We start from the raw sequence: 13550 nt of genomic DNA on the forward strand, positions 1-13550 counted from the left end.
ATATTTCGATTTGATTTTTCTGTTCGACACACCTAATCACCATGACGTTGATGTATATAAATTCTTGGCTCTTATAACAGCATCCAAAATACCAGGTTGAATTGTCGTATCATGATAAGCATAATAAAATCCACAATGAACCTAAACAAAGCTTAATTAAGACTGCAACTCAATCCAAATAAGAAGTATTCATAGCTTAAAAGAGACTAATTACCTTTGGAACTCACTATGGCACTAGGCATGCCGGGGTAGTTTATGTCGAGCTATTTCCAGCAGAGATCTTCAACCCAATTCTATACGGTGTGGAAATAAATAGAAGTAATCACTAACCAAAAAGCTCAAACAACTTTTCCAAGAACAAATTTAGTGAAGTATGTGATCTCCTCATGACTCCACCTAAAATTACAAGCACATAACTTTCATGTCTCCGTGGAAATGATTCGCTATTTTCCCTTCTTATGGACAGCAGACCTATGTGCTTTGTGTATGTTTTCACAGTAGGCTACTCTTCTTAGCTTAAATTTTCAGCAAATCCTTTGCATGTCAAATGTGAGAGGAAGAATTGCTAAAGTTAACATGCATACCTATGTTCTTGAGTACGTTTGAAAGCTGTAAACACAGCTTTAAGATCCTGACCCCATAATATATGCCTACTGGCAATATATATTGATTAGAAATAAAGACAAAAATTAGATGAAATTCAAACATAGAGGCATCACAAGCATCGCAAATTGGTAGCCATTGCAACGCAAATGTCAAATATTAGCTCAATGACCTTGAACACCTGATTTCAGATCCAAAGGTATAAATAACAAGTCAGAAGCTAATAAGAGAAGGCAACATATGCCCACAAAATCCCATTTGAAGAATTGGCCATTTAGTACTGAGGACCTATTCTGTAAGCAACTTTAGCAACAGTGTCATATTAAACCGTAAGTCTCCTCTTTCCCATAAAGCTACTCCACTGAAACCTACAAGCTATGGTCCATTACTTGACTGGAAAAAAGCTAAACATCTTATAGTCAACTACTCTGAGATACTCAACGGATCTTATTCCCCAAGTAGAAATAGCAGGTTGAAATTCTTGTGTCGAACAAATAGAAGGAAATTCGATTGAATTGACCCTATTCCAGTGGTAGCATCGATCCAAACTCGGTAATCCAAGACCTTAACAAAATCAACCAAATACAACACAACGCTATCAGTCATACGCTTTAAAAACATCCAAATCTACACCTAACGGATCATTCAGCTATAGTTTGCCCCCATTCGATCAGGCACTATAGCTCCACCACACGGTCAACGATTCCCCCAACCCTGAAATGCCTAATTAGCCAAATTCACTACACAGATCTCACTTCCCCAGGCTCAAAACTGACGTACTCGATACTAAAGTATGTCCACATGAACCTTTTCATGATCCAGACTCTCAATCCAAATCAAGTCAAGGATCGCAACCATAATTGATTACATGAACACGAATTGCAATGGAGCATTTTCAGACCAACCATCACCCTCAACCAGGACCTGTCCCGCTCCTCATTATTCTGTATGAGGGACAGATCGAACATCATCGTCAAGGGAAAAAAAAAATGACATCACACAACAAAAAAAAAAATTCAATCTCCGTACCTTTCCATATACGCACAACGATCACACTCGATCAAATGGCGCGATCGCCCGGCGAGATGGAGAGGTCGATTGCGGTCTTTGGTCTCGTAAGTTTGTAGACTCTACAGTGATTTTCGCGACGGATAGCAATCGAAAGCTTCGGCGACTTGGGGGGAAAGGAAGGAGGGGGACGATGGATTTGCTGATTTTCCTAATTTGCCCTCGAGCACTTGCTCTGTCGGCGGGCATATTCGGTGTCACGTTTGGTGATTTTGTCGTTTCCGTGAGGGCAATGCAAGAAGTTTAGCTAAGATGAGACGTGCTCCCGGACAAGTTTGCGTTCTCCCTCTCTCCTCGTTTAGCGGTTCCTTTGATGTCTTTCGAATGGGCACTTCGACTCGGCATGGTTCAATTAAGTCAATGTTACTTATCCATTCATGGATATTGGTGGAGGTATATAAAAATGCGATTACTCTATTATGATCACAAGAAGCTTGAGTTAGATATTTTCGATTCCAAGCTCGGATCAATCTCAAGCTAGAATTATGCAAAACTTTTCTTTGAATTCGAAAAGAATATGATTCAACATATGTGGCAAGCGAGCTGAGCTTAATTATGGATTATGGAACCCCCCATCTCTCATGCTGAGAGAGACTTTGAGAACGCAACTTGCCATGACGTATCAATTCTTGAATATTCGTTGAAGCTTATATGGAAGTGGATTCAATAGTTTTTACTTTTTTAGAGATCAAATGTAAATACTCTATCTTCTGTTCAGCTCCCTTGAATTAAAGACTTTGAGGGCTTACTTTGTAGGGCAATAGTTTAGTGGACTCATACACTTACTAATGGATCGAGTGGTTATGACTCAAATAAGATATTTTGTAATGGATATAACACTTTATGTCACAACAAAAATGGATAAATCGTATTGATCATCTCTTCTAACATCTTTTTTTTATTTATAAGGGAAAAAGAAAATCGCAAAGCAGGGAGGCCAAGTCGGATCACCCCCAATCCTCATGCAGCTCAACGATTGTTGTTTCTGCTGAGGTTGGCCACTCGTACTAGCGCAAAACGATTGACTCACTTGAGGTTGCCCTGTGTGTGGTGATGGCTGCTACCATCGTTGTTTTTGCCGTTCTGTTCCAAGATCTCTTCCAGAGAAGAGTGAAAGCAGCAAGTAATATCACCGGAGAGGGCAATCCAAATAATGATACCGCCATAAAACCATGGAGCAGCGCGAACGGAGAAATGATTTTGAATAGAATGACGAAACAAGGATAAGATGTCCCTCAAAAGTGTTCTTACTGGTAGATGAATCTAACGCTGGATAACTCGGTCAGTACCTCCTCTCAGAGGACTTCAAACGAACAGAAAGTATTGTAAGAACAACTGGTGTGAACCCCCGACTAATTGGCAAAGGGGTGCATGATTTTTTAGGGAAGTTATGTCGACTAACTTGCTAGAGGGAAAATAGTCTGACATGGATTTCTGCCTACAAAGGGATTGATGCATGACCTCAATAAAGCATATGCTTGAATGTCAAGGATTGAAGAGTCTACAAATTCTCTGTGCTTGACATGGACTCCTGCCTTAATTGAGTATTCTGCAGTCAGAAATTCCAGGCCTTGAGAATCTGGAAGTCTTAGAACTTTGGTGCTGAACAAACTCATCAACTAGGCAAATTGGGTGGTCTGAGTGGCTTGAGGAAACTAATGGCTTTTCATTTACATCATTGTGGTAATCCGGTTGACCGAATTTGTTGGAAAATTTATGGATCTCCACCGACAACTCAGTCCTGAAGTTTCCTAATGTATCGACGTCAAAGAAATTAAAACGGATAGGCATACTTTACCATAGGTGATTTGGAAATTCAGCACGTTATGGAGTTGCTTGATCGAACTTGGCAAGTTTCTGCAAGAGAGAAAACAATGGATACCTGCTCTGTTGAGTACTTTTTTCTGATAAGAAGCGCCTTCTATTCTGTTACAGATATGAATTACTCTGAGGTTTATGCAAATTTTCCCTTCATGTGCACTTCGCATGTTGACTTCTTATATGGTTTTATAATTCTATATACCCTTATTCAGATCTTCTTTGTTTTAATTTGGTTTGGTTAGGATGTTTCGGTGGCTTTGATTGCTAATTAACTTACGCAATGAGGTCGAGTCAATTTGTATAACTTCTAAGTGCATTATCTTGTCAATTTACTATATGGTGATTTATTGGAGGAATCCTTATAATTGTTGCCTCATATTACTAAATCTGAAGTTGTTCGATGCCCATGCTTCACGCAGGAGAACGTTAACTTCATCACACTGTATAGGATAAATATTTGTTATAAAAAGTGTGAAATATCTCAGCACCGAGGGCATCACCTCTACGACAATAACCTTCTAAAAAATGCAATGTCAAGAAGATAAATACTCTACATCGATTAATGCATGTCCAGTTTGTTTTTCGGGTAGAGCATTGCTCTTAAGTTGGATTCACATGAGTTGAAGAGAAGGTGTAATGATTCCACGTGGCATGTATTGATGATATTGTCGAAGAGAAAAATAACTTGAAGCACCTCTGGATTGTCTTCCTCTTACCTGAGCTGTCATGGACCGGTATCTTCATAACCAAATTTTTCTTAGGTGATTGCTGCATGAAAAGTGTTTCTATTAACTGTTTCATTATGCAGTCAAAGGATCGGCTTTTCTATCAATTAAGGGACTCTGCTCAAGGATTCATGACATTTTGCTTGATTCTCAGCTAGCTTCCCAACATGCAAATACAGTATCTTTGTTTCATGAGGTAATTAGTATCCACTTTCTAATAATATTGCTGAGAAACAGTGTAACTAAAGGATGATATCTCTAACTTTGGCTAAGGATAATAGCTTTCTTTTATTATGACAGACATGTTGCACTTGCCGGCTTTGGAATCAGTTGTCATTCTGTTCTCCAAATTGCTCATGTGGATTCTGATCATCTGTTTTTCCTTTGCAATTGTAAACTGTTTTCTTCGGTGTTACCAAATGTGGCGGACTGCATAGCCACAGTTAAGATAGCGCAGGTATGTCTTCACTTTCCCCTTTGTGGTGGAAGTCGCCTTCGTCTTCATTTTCTTCAAAACAATCTGATCTTATGTGGTTTTCACGTGGATGTAGGATTCTACCATTATTAAGTCTCATGCATATATCTAGGCGACATTACTCCAGTAAATAAGAGTTTCATTAAGTTATCCATTAAGAGTTCCAGAGTTTAGATAGCACACATTGCCTTCGCAATGTGAAGAAGCCGAATTTTTCTTTTCCTTAAATCTTTGAAGTTTCGATGGTTCTCCTGATGTGGGCTCTGCATTAATCAGACTGTTGCGTTCAGATGATGTTTTTCTGACTCGATGCACTTGAGGCAATTACCTTGTACTTGGTTTACTCTCTTACTAAGTAGATCATCCAAACCAGAGGTATCAGTTGATACCATCCCAAGGATTTTATATTTTAGTCAACACAGCCATTTCTTGTATGTGCGAGCAAGAGCAAGTTTATATATGGCATTGATTAGTTGACACGGTCTTAAGAGTCCTAGATTGTCTTAGATCCTCTCTGCAAATGCAATTTAGATATTCATCTTGCACAGCGGATCAATAATCTATTTGATACATTTTCAAATTTAGGTTCACGTCAGTGCTTCAGAGTGCCTTTTGGAGATGATCACCCTCTGTAGGCAGCTTCCTTCAACGTTCAGGACAGATGCAGGTTGGAAGGATTTGCTGGACCATCTACATGAGGTGGAAAAGGATGAACAAGCCAAGTCCTGGCTTAAGAGATGCATCCATTTACTAGAGGCTTCATAGAGGAAATGGGAGAGCGAATTGGTTTCAAAGAAGGGTGCGAAGAGAGTTCTGGCCACTGCAGGTGAATCATGATAAATGGGTAAAATCAGTAAAAGAGCTGGAGTGAGGAGGTAAATTCCAAATGTGTAATGATCGATCTTGACTGTTTGTGAATCAAGGCTGACGCCACCTTAGTAACCTTTTGGATAAACTAAAATGTTTGAATCAAGGCAGAAGCAAGAATTAAGCAAAGCAAAAGCAGAGCTTAGCTAGACATGTTTTAGGGGGTACACACGTTGGCCCTGCATATCTCAAGCACGTGGTAATTACAGATTTAAATAGATATCGCACAGGCTTGATATCTTTCACTGAAGGAGCCGACTACTATGTTCCTTTTCACTCTCATTTAGTTCTGTATGTTCTTATTAGCAAACACCTAATAATTCTGAACTAACCAATCCGATCTTCAGTGCATAAGATAATCTTCTTCTTCTTCGTTTCCTGTTTGAAAACGAACATGCTATTGTTTTTGTTTTTTCCATAGTTTTTGGTTTTTAAGGTAGAATGAATTCTTGGGAGCAGGAATCCTGATCCATCTAATGATTGGTGATCTGATGCAGCCTGTTACGCCTCGTTACTCCATCTAATATTACAAGCACATGATTTTCCTGTCTGTCTCGGCGGAAATGATTCACCCTTTTCCCTTCTTATGGACAGTAGACCTGTGTGCCCTGTGTACCCATTCACCAGAGGCCGCTCTTCTTAGCTTAAATTTTCATCAAATCCTTTGCATGTCAATTATAAGGGGAGGAACTGCAAAAGTTAACATGCATACCTACATTCTTGAGTACCTTTGAAAGCTATAACCGTGGCACTAAGGTCCTTGGCCACCCCCAACATATGCCTACAAATGATATACACACGCACACATTGTTTGAAATAGAGACAAACTAGTAGATGAAATTCAAACATAAAGCCATCACAAGCATCGCAAATTGGTAGGCCACTACGACACAATTATATGCCTATAAGCAGTGTTGAATATCAGCTATTAATTCAATTACCTCGAATCCCTTCTCTGAAGTCAAAAAACATTAATAACCAGTTCAAAAGCTACTAAGTCCCCCGCATGCTTCACAGAAAGTGTGACATATTTGAAAGTCATTTTTTTAATAAAAGTGACAATATTTTCTGGTATTTGACTGAGAGTTGAAAGGAAAATATCTTCTTTTTTTTCTTTTCTAAATAAACATGCATTTCCCATGTTTGGTCTCTAGCCCAGCCTCTGCAAACCCGGGTCTATAGGCCGGGCTCGGGCCCAAGTCCATCAAGGCCGAACATTAGACTCCGTGCCTGTGCCTCCTTGTGCCCTGGCCGAGATCTATTGAGCCGAAGCGCAAAATACTATTGGAATCATAAAGATGTGGGCTTACTATATAAAGTTTGGATTGTTGAGTTTCAACTATTCTAATCCGTGAGTAAATTGATCCGTAAAGTGACACTAAAATTTATTCCTTCGCCTAAATTCCTCGTAGAAGAAAAAAAGACAAGTTGATTTATTCTCCATAGAGAAGGCAAACATTATCCAAAAAAGGAATTTCATCCTTCTTAATATTGGGTGCGTTTAGGAACCACTTTTGAATAAAGTCTTTAGGAAAATACAAAGACCTTTGAGTTAAATGTATTTTCCAAAATGCAAACCGTGTTTGGTAAATTGTACTTTGAAAGTCTTTTGTGAAATACTTTGAGCAAAATGGTGTTTGGGGAATTACATTTACAAAGGAGTTTTGTGGTAAAAAAAAATTATCAAAAGAAAATAAAAATTGACCAACAAGGGCAACAGCCACCGGCAACCTTCGGCGACCCTAGATCTAGGGCGGCGAGGTCGCGCTCATCACGCGACGCTGCCTCGACCTCCAGTGACCCCAGATCTAGGGCAGCGACGTCGCACGGGTCACGCAACGCCACCTCGACCTCCGGCGACTTAGATCCAGGGTGTCGAGGTCACGAAAGGGCCTCGCCACCGCGGATCTGGGGCAGCGAGGTCACAGGAGGTCGCACAACATCGCCGCAACGCAGATCCGGGCGGCGAGCTCGCGCGACCTAGATCTGGTTGCCATTCAAGCCTCGGCACCAGATCTAGTCGCGACCAGACTTGCGACCAGATGGGTCGCGCGGCCCCGGTGAGCTTCGTGCGGAGGTCGCGGTGCGGCAAGCAACGGTCGCCGGCAACCGCATCTGGTCGCAACCAGATCTACGACTCGCGGAGGTCGCCCGACTCTCCAATGACGATCGCCTAGGTCGCGGCGTCCCTCTAGCAGTCGTTGGCTCAGAGAAGATGAACAGTGCTCATACAAGGGCACACATCCGGAAAAACAAAAAATTCATGAGGACAATTTCGGAAAAAAAATGAACAATGTTGCGTGGGCATGCTGAGAAAGCTGAAAGCCCAAGGCAGGTCCTCACCTGCCTTGGGCTTTCAGCCTTAAAAATGCTAGCTTTGCCATTAAGTTATTTTCAAAATTTTTTCCCAAACACCATTATTTTGGCCCAATGGGCTTTGGACCCCCAAAGAGCTTTGGGAAGTCATTATGCCCTAAAATCATAAATAATTAAACAAAAAAAAAAACTCAAGATTAGTAGCCTAACTTGTTTTCTTCCAATTTTCAAATCTCAAGATTAGTAGGCAAACATTATCCAGTCATTCATGCTTCCTTTTTAAATCTGCAATTCGCCATCCTCAAGACAATGCTTCAACATCGGCCAATCAATCACAAGCTAATCACTATTAAAAGGAATAGTAGCTAAAGACCACAATCTGCTGCCATTAGCTCCAAATGTTGATTCTGCGCTCCTTTAGAGCGCTCTCCATGTAATTGGTGATACCGGAGAGCCAATCGCCGTTCTGCTTAGCGACCGCAGTGCTTGTGACGGCATTGGAGGAGGACGAGATGGCAGCATCAGAGATCGCGTAGAGCAAACCCTTGGTCCTGCCGAAGAGCTCCTTGACGAAGACCAAGAGGCGGAAGGAAGGAGGAAATGAAGCTCTGAAGGAAGGACATGAGAAAGAAGTCCTAACGTGAAAAAAGATTGGATTTTCCCAAGAAGGACTGGAAAATTTCTTTGACCACATTTTCCACCCTCAGAACACCAGAAATTTTGAAAAAAGTTTTCCCTAAAAAATATATCTCAAGAATTGACCATTTAGTAATCATGATCTATTCTTCACACGATCTTAGCAACAATGTCAAGTTAAAACATATTGAATTACCTTAGTCTTTCCATGACAAATAGAACCACGTCCAACTAAAAAGTTCTATCTAATGTGACATGTAAACCTACAAAAAAAAAATGCTTTGGATATATATAATTACAATTTTATTGTTTTGAAACAGTGAAACCCGATAGGTAATAATAAGTTTTAAGTAAATGCAAAAAATTTTATAAAGAACACTTACAACAGATGCACTTACGACAGATGCATACTCCACCAATATCGTGTTGTGAGCCCAAGACCTCACTCTTAAGTTCTGCATTTACTAGTTAAGAAATTTTCTGATTGAAAATGCGGTCACAAGCTCATTCAATTACAAGCAATGAAGCAAGTTCTTACGTCAGCTTGCAAGCTATTTAGACAAATCAAGCAAGGAAATCACTTTGAGGAAACATCCATCAAAACAATATTTTAGTATATTTTTGCCTTCGTCTTCGTGAACTTGAAGAACTGTATAAATAGTGCAATGCAATGAAAGAGGAATAAATAAACAACATAAGGCTCCTCTTTCCCATAAAGCTAGGCCCCTAAAACCCACAGGCAATAGTGCACTGGAGAGAAGATGAAAAGTTGATATTCAATCACTGTGAGTTGCTCAACAAGTTTTATCCCCAAAGTTAAAACGGCATAAGAATATTTGTATTGGACAAATGTAAGGAAACTTGACAAATCTGATAACATTCTAGGTGCAGCATTGATCCTAACTCGATAAACTACAGTGAGAGAGATCATTTAGCTAAAGTTTCCCCCTAGTCAATCAGGCGCTATAGCTCCACAACACAATATAGTATTCCCCCAACCTCGAAATGCCTAATCCCCCGAATTCACAATACAAATTTCACCATCCAACCTCAAAACTGACGTACCAAATCCTAGAGCCTGTCTAAATTGAGCTTAAGAGCAAATTATAGAAAGGATTCTTCTTGGGTTGAGAGAGGGTTTGAGAAGGCGACTTGCTATCACTTCTTGGGTTGTACTGGATGCAATAGTTTTTGGTTTTTATTTTAAAGATAAATATACTTATAATATTTTGAGTTGAGTCACTTGGTCTCAAATTTATGAACTATTCATAAGTACATTTGGAGCCAGTGAGGTCAAGTCAAATTTTCTGACTTCCAAGTGCATTATTTTGTCGATTTACACTATGGTCATTTATCGGAGATTTTCTTATAAATTGCTGCTTCTTATTGCTGAATCTGAAGCTGGTCAATCCCAATGCTTCATGAAAGAGAACATTGACTTCATCACACCGTATAGGAAGAACTACTTGTTATAAACAGTGTGAAAAATCTCAGCACTCTTGGCATCACCTCTACGGCAATAATCTTCTCAAAATTGCAATGTGAAGATGACAAATACTCTTCATCGATAAACACATGTCCAGTTTGTTTTTCGGGTAAAGCACAGCTCTTAATTGGATTGATAGGAGTTGAAGACAAGGTGTAACAGTTCTTAATTAAATTTTAAAAATATATCCAGTTGCAAATGGACTTAGTCTGACATTTATGCATTGTTTAGGTAAATTTAAAATAATGACATAAATCGTTTAATTTCAAATAAATAGAAATGTGGCAAAAAAATTTCCAATTCTAAAATTTTAACATTGAATAGTCTCACGCAGTTTGCAAGTTCTTATATTTTTGCATCTTTCTTTTCTTTTGTAATTGATAATATACAAACATTAACCGAGAGAAATAAAGAACTTTCAAACTTGAGATAGAAGGGAGAGTCAATTTTTTTCTTTTTCTACCGTTATAGTCATTGGAGAGGCTTCACTGAAGTAATGCTAGTCATCAGAGAAGCTTCTGAGTTCGATTGATGATTTGGAAATGCTAATTGAATTGGATGGTCACATCAAGTTCGGGAGCTTATTTACTACACTTGTTAGTGGCTCAAAGTTTTAATACGACACTCATGAATAAATATTTCCATACGTTGACATAAGATTGTACTCACACAATTGTTAGTGGCTCAAAGTTTTAATACGGCACTCATGAATAAATTTTTCCATACTTTGACATAAGACTGTACTCACACATGGATTATGTGTACTCTATCTTAATAGTATTTTGTATAATAATTAGCACAAAGCATGGATTTATGTCTAACTACAATGCTTGGTGATGAGCAATTCATAGACACTAACAAAGGTTAAATGTGAAGGATGGTTACCCCTTGAAATAAACATAATCTTTTTTTTTTTAATTCGATCGATTGTGAGGAGAGTGCTTTTGACGAAAATCAAGCCAGATAATTCCACTAGGCTTTATGCTTCAGTGTCAATTCGGGCCTGGCCCTAATCAGCCCATCAAATTAGATCAATCGGAGTTCACCTTAATTAAGATGGGGGAAAACAGACTTGGTTGGAAGTTTGATGTTTGCTTTTGTTGACTTGACTTTGAATGAATTATTTGGGGGGCAAAAGTAGATTCTCATCCCAAAATTTCTAGTGCAGTGATTTTTTGCGTCAAGAAACATAAATGATTGTCGACTTTGACGAGCTAGAGGATGCTTCGAGGAAGCATCCTTACTAACTAATTTTGCAGCAAAACTAGCCCATGACTCTCTCTCTCTCTCTCGGAATATTCACCCAATCCTTTGGCTTTTTAGTTCAATGACCTCCAAAAAAATCATTCAAAAAATCTTCCTTTGTAGTTCCTTAATCTTCCTCATGAACAAAGTTCTTGATAGTTAAGGCCCACAGCTAATATGAGAAGTCTTTCTTTTCCTCTAAAAGAGTAGGAGTTAGGTAGTGGGATTCTACTTATTTTCTCTTCTTCCCCAAGCTTTAGCTAATGGAGGAAGCTCAATTTCAATTCAAATGGAAGGAGTCTGATTTTGAAAGAATTTGCAATGAAACTTTTGGACACTTGTTTTACTAACACAAAATTTTAATGGAGTATAATTAAACCTAAAGCTATTGGAAGACAAAATTGATCTTCCATTGATCTCAATTCCATAAATTTGATATTTTCCAAGAGTCTTTTGTGACTCACCAAGTTTTCAAGATTAATAACTTTAATCTTGAACTTTCTTTTTATCAAATTCATATCTATGTCTAGAAAGATCTAAGAACTTAAGAATTTCGAAATGGAACAATTCTACACCTCCAAATCTAGTGAGATTTTATTTCTCCTCTTTGGCTCCCCAAGGTTCATATCAATCAACATTTGTACCGATTGAAATCCAAAGGTCTTGCCAGTGTTGGTGCATTCACATCACTCATGCAATTGCCAGCAACTTTGAGGAGGTCATTCAAAATTACCAGGGGCATGGGGTTTTTAGGGTTTTGGAAGGATGTGACTAGAGTCTTTTGGTATATGAGCATGCTTATAATTGTAAGCTGTACTCTTTTGATTTCTAGATTTTGTTTTACATTGCAGCTTTTTTGGGATTTATTTGCTTTGAAGCTTTATACCTTCTTCTCATATTTGATTATGACAAACAAACAAAAAAATTCCTTTCGATCAAAAAATTAAATAAAATCCAAACTCATGTATACCAATGGATAAGGTGGGCCCTATGGAAAATTCACCCGATCTACTGATGCACAAGTTGGGTTTACATGCATAGATAATACCTTGATAGATAGAGAGAGAGAGAGAGAGAGAGTTGTGATATGTACAGGCAAAGACGTGAGTGTGCCTTGTGTAGTGCCATTCCTACAATATGGGGGCAAGTGTGTGGGCATTTACGAAGACAAGTGTTGTCAAAAAATCCAATTGAAGATATATTTACAGTAAGTTAAGTATAAAGTAATCCCACAAAAAGCGAATAAATTAAAATTCAATAATACAAAAAGAACCAGAAGAGTTTCTTTTAATATTATGTTTTAGACACCGAAAGCGACTCAACTGCTCCCCATCTCTTTAGAATTCCACTAATTCTTATTTTCTTCTTTTGGAATTTGAATCCCACTAATTTATTTACCTCCCAATCGTAGTGCTCCCCCATCAGAACGTGAGCTTGGACAACCAATCAAAGGCCAGGCATCTTTTTCTATGGGCTTTAGCCCCATCAATCTGCAAAGCGTCTCAAGTACAATGGGCCAAGGACGAATCAGAAAAGCCCATAAGCTTTCCTCTTCGCTGCACCAATGAGCGCTTCGCCGTCCCCAAAGCTAGGGGTGTAAACGGTTCGGTTCGGTTCGGTTTTTGAAAACCGAACCGAACCGAACCGTTAGAGAAAATTTCCGAACCGAACCGAACCGAACCGAACCGAACCATTCGGTTGGGTTGGGTTCGGTTCGGTTTTTCGGTTTCGGTTTTCGGTTTTTTTTTTTTTTTTTTTTTTTTTTTTTTTTTTTTTTTTTCAGGACGGCTTACCTTCTATATAAGCTCCTTGAAGCATTGATTGACGTTCTCTCTAGTTTTTGTGCTATATTCAAGAAACGAGCATCTATGTCTTTGAGCTAGATCTCTTCATTCTTCCCTTGTTACAACCCTTTCACTCTCCTGAAATTATCACATCATGAGAAGCGAGATGACTTCTCTTCGAAGAGAAGTCAAGCAAGAAGAAACCAGGGAGGATAAGAAGCGACGATGAGGACGGAAACTCGGAATGTTGTGTGAGAATTCTTTGGAAGGAAGATGGCGTCCCGAGATGTGGTTTCTTTTGTGGGCTTGTTCCAGTTGAGCCTGGAAATGGCTCGAGTTTTGCATTGCTTCCAATCTAGTTGGGTTTCAAAAGGAAGCGAAAGCTTCACTTTTGACTTTCTGGATTTCATGGGCAACTGGTCTAGATAAAAAACTACCCTGCTTTTAGCTTTTCCAATCTTAATTTGTTCCTAGAAGGAATATTTGGTCCTACATGTAGTGTAGCGATTTTAAGTGTTTTTTTT

At 39.0% G+C, this 13550-nt stretch overlaps 1 pseudogene; it reads right to left on the reverse strand.

Moving 5' to 3' along the window:
* Positions 1–8721, reverse strand: part of LOC120287354 — a 69678-nt pseudogene extending 60957 nt beyond the window's left edge.
* Positions 8722–13550: the final 4829 nt, after the last annotated feature.

The sequence above is a fragment of the Eucalyptus grandis genome, chromosome 8, assembly GCF_016545825.1.
Source record: "Eucalyptus grandis isolate ANBG69807.140 chromosome 8, ASM1654582v1, whole genome shotgun sequence".
In the NCBI taxonomy this organism is placed as follows: domain Eukaryota; kingdom Viridiplantae; phylum Streptophyta; class Magnoliopsida; order Myrtales; family Myrtaceae; genus Eucalyptus; species Eucalyptus grandis.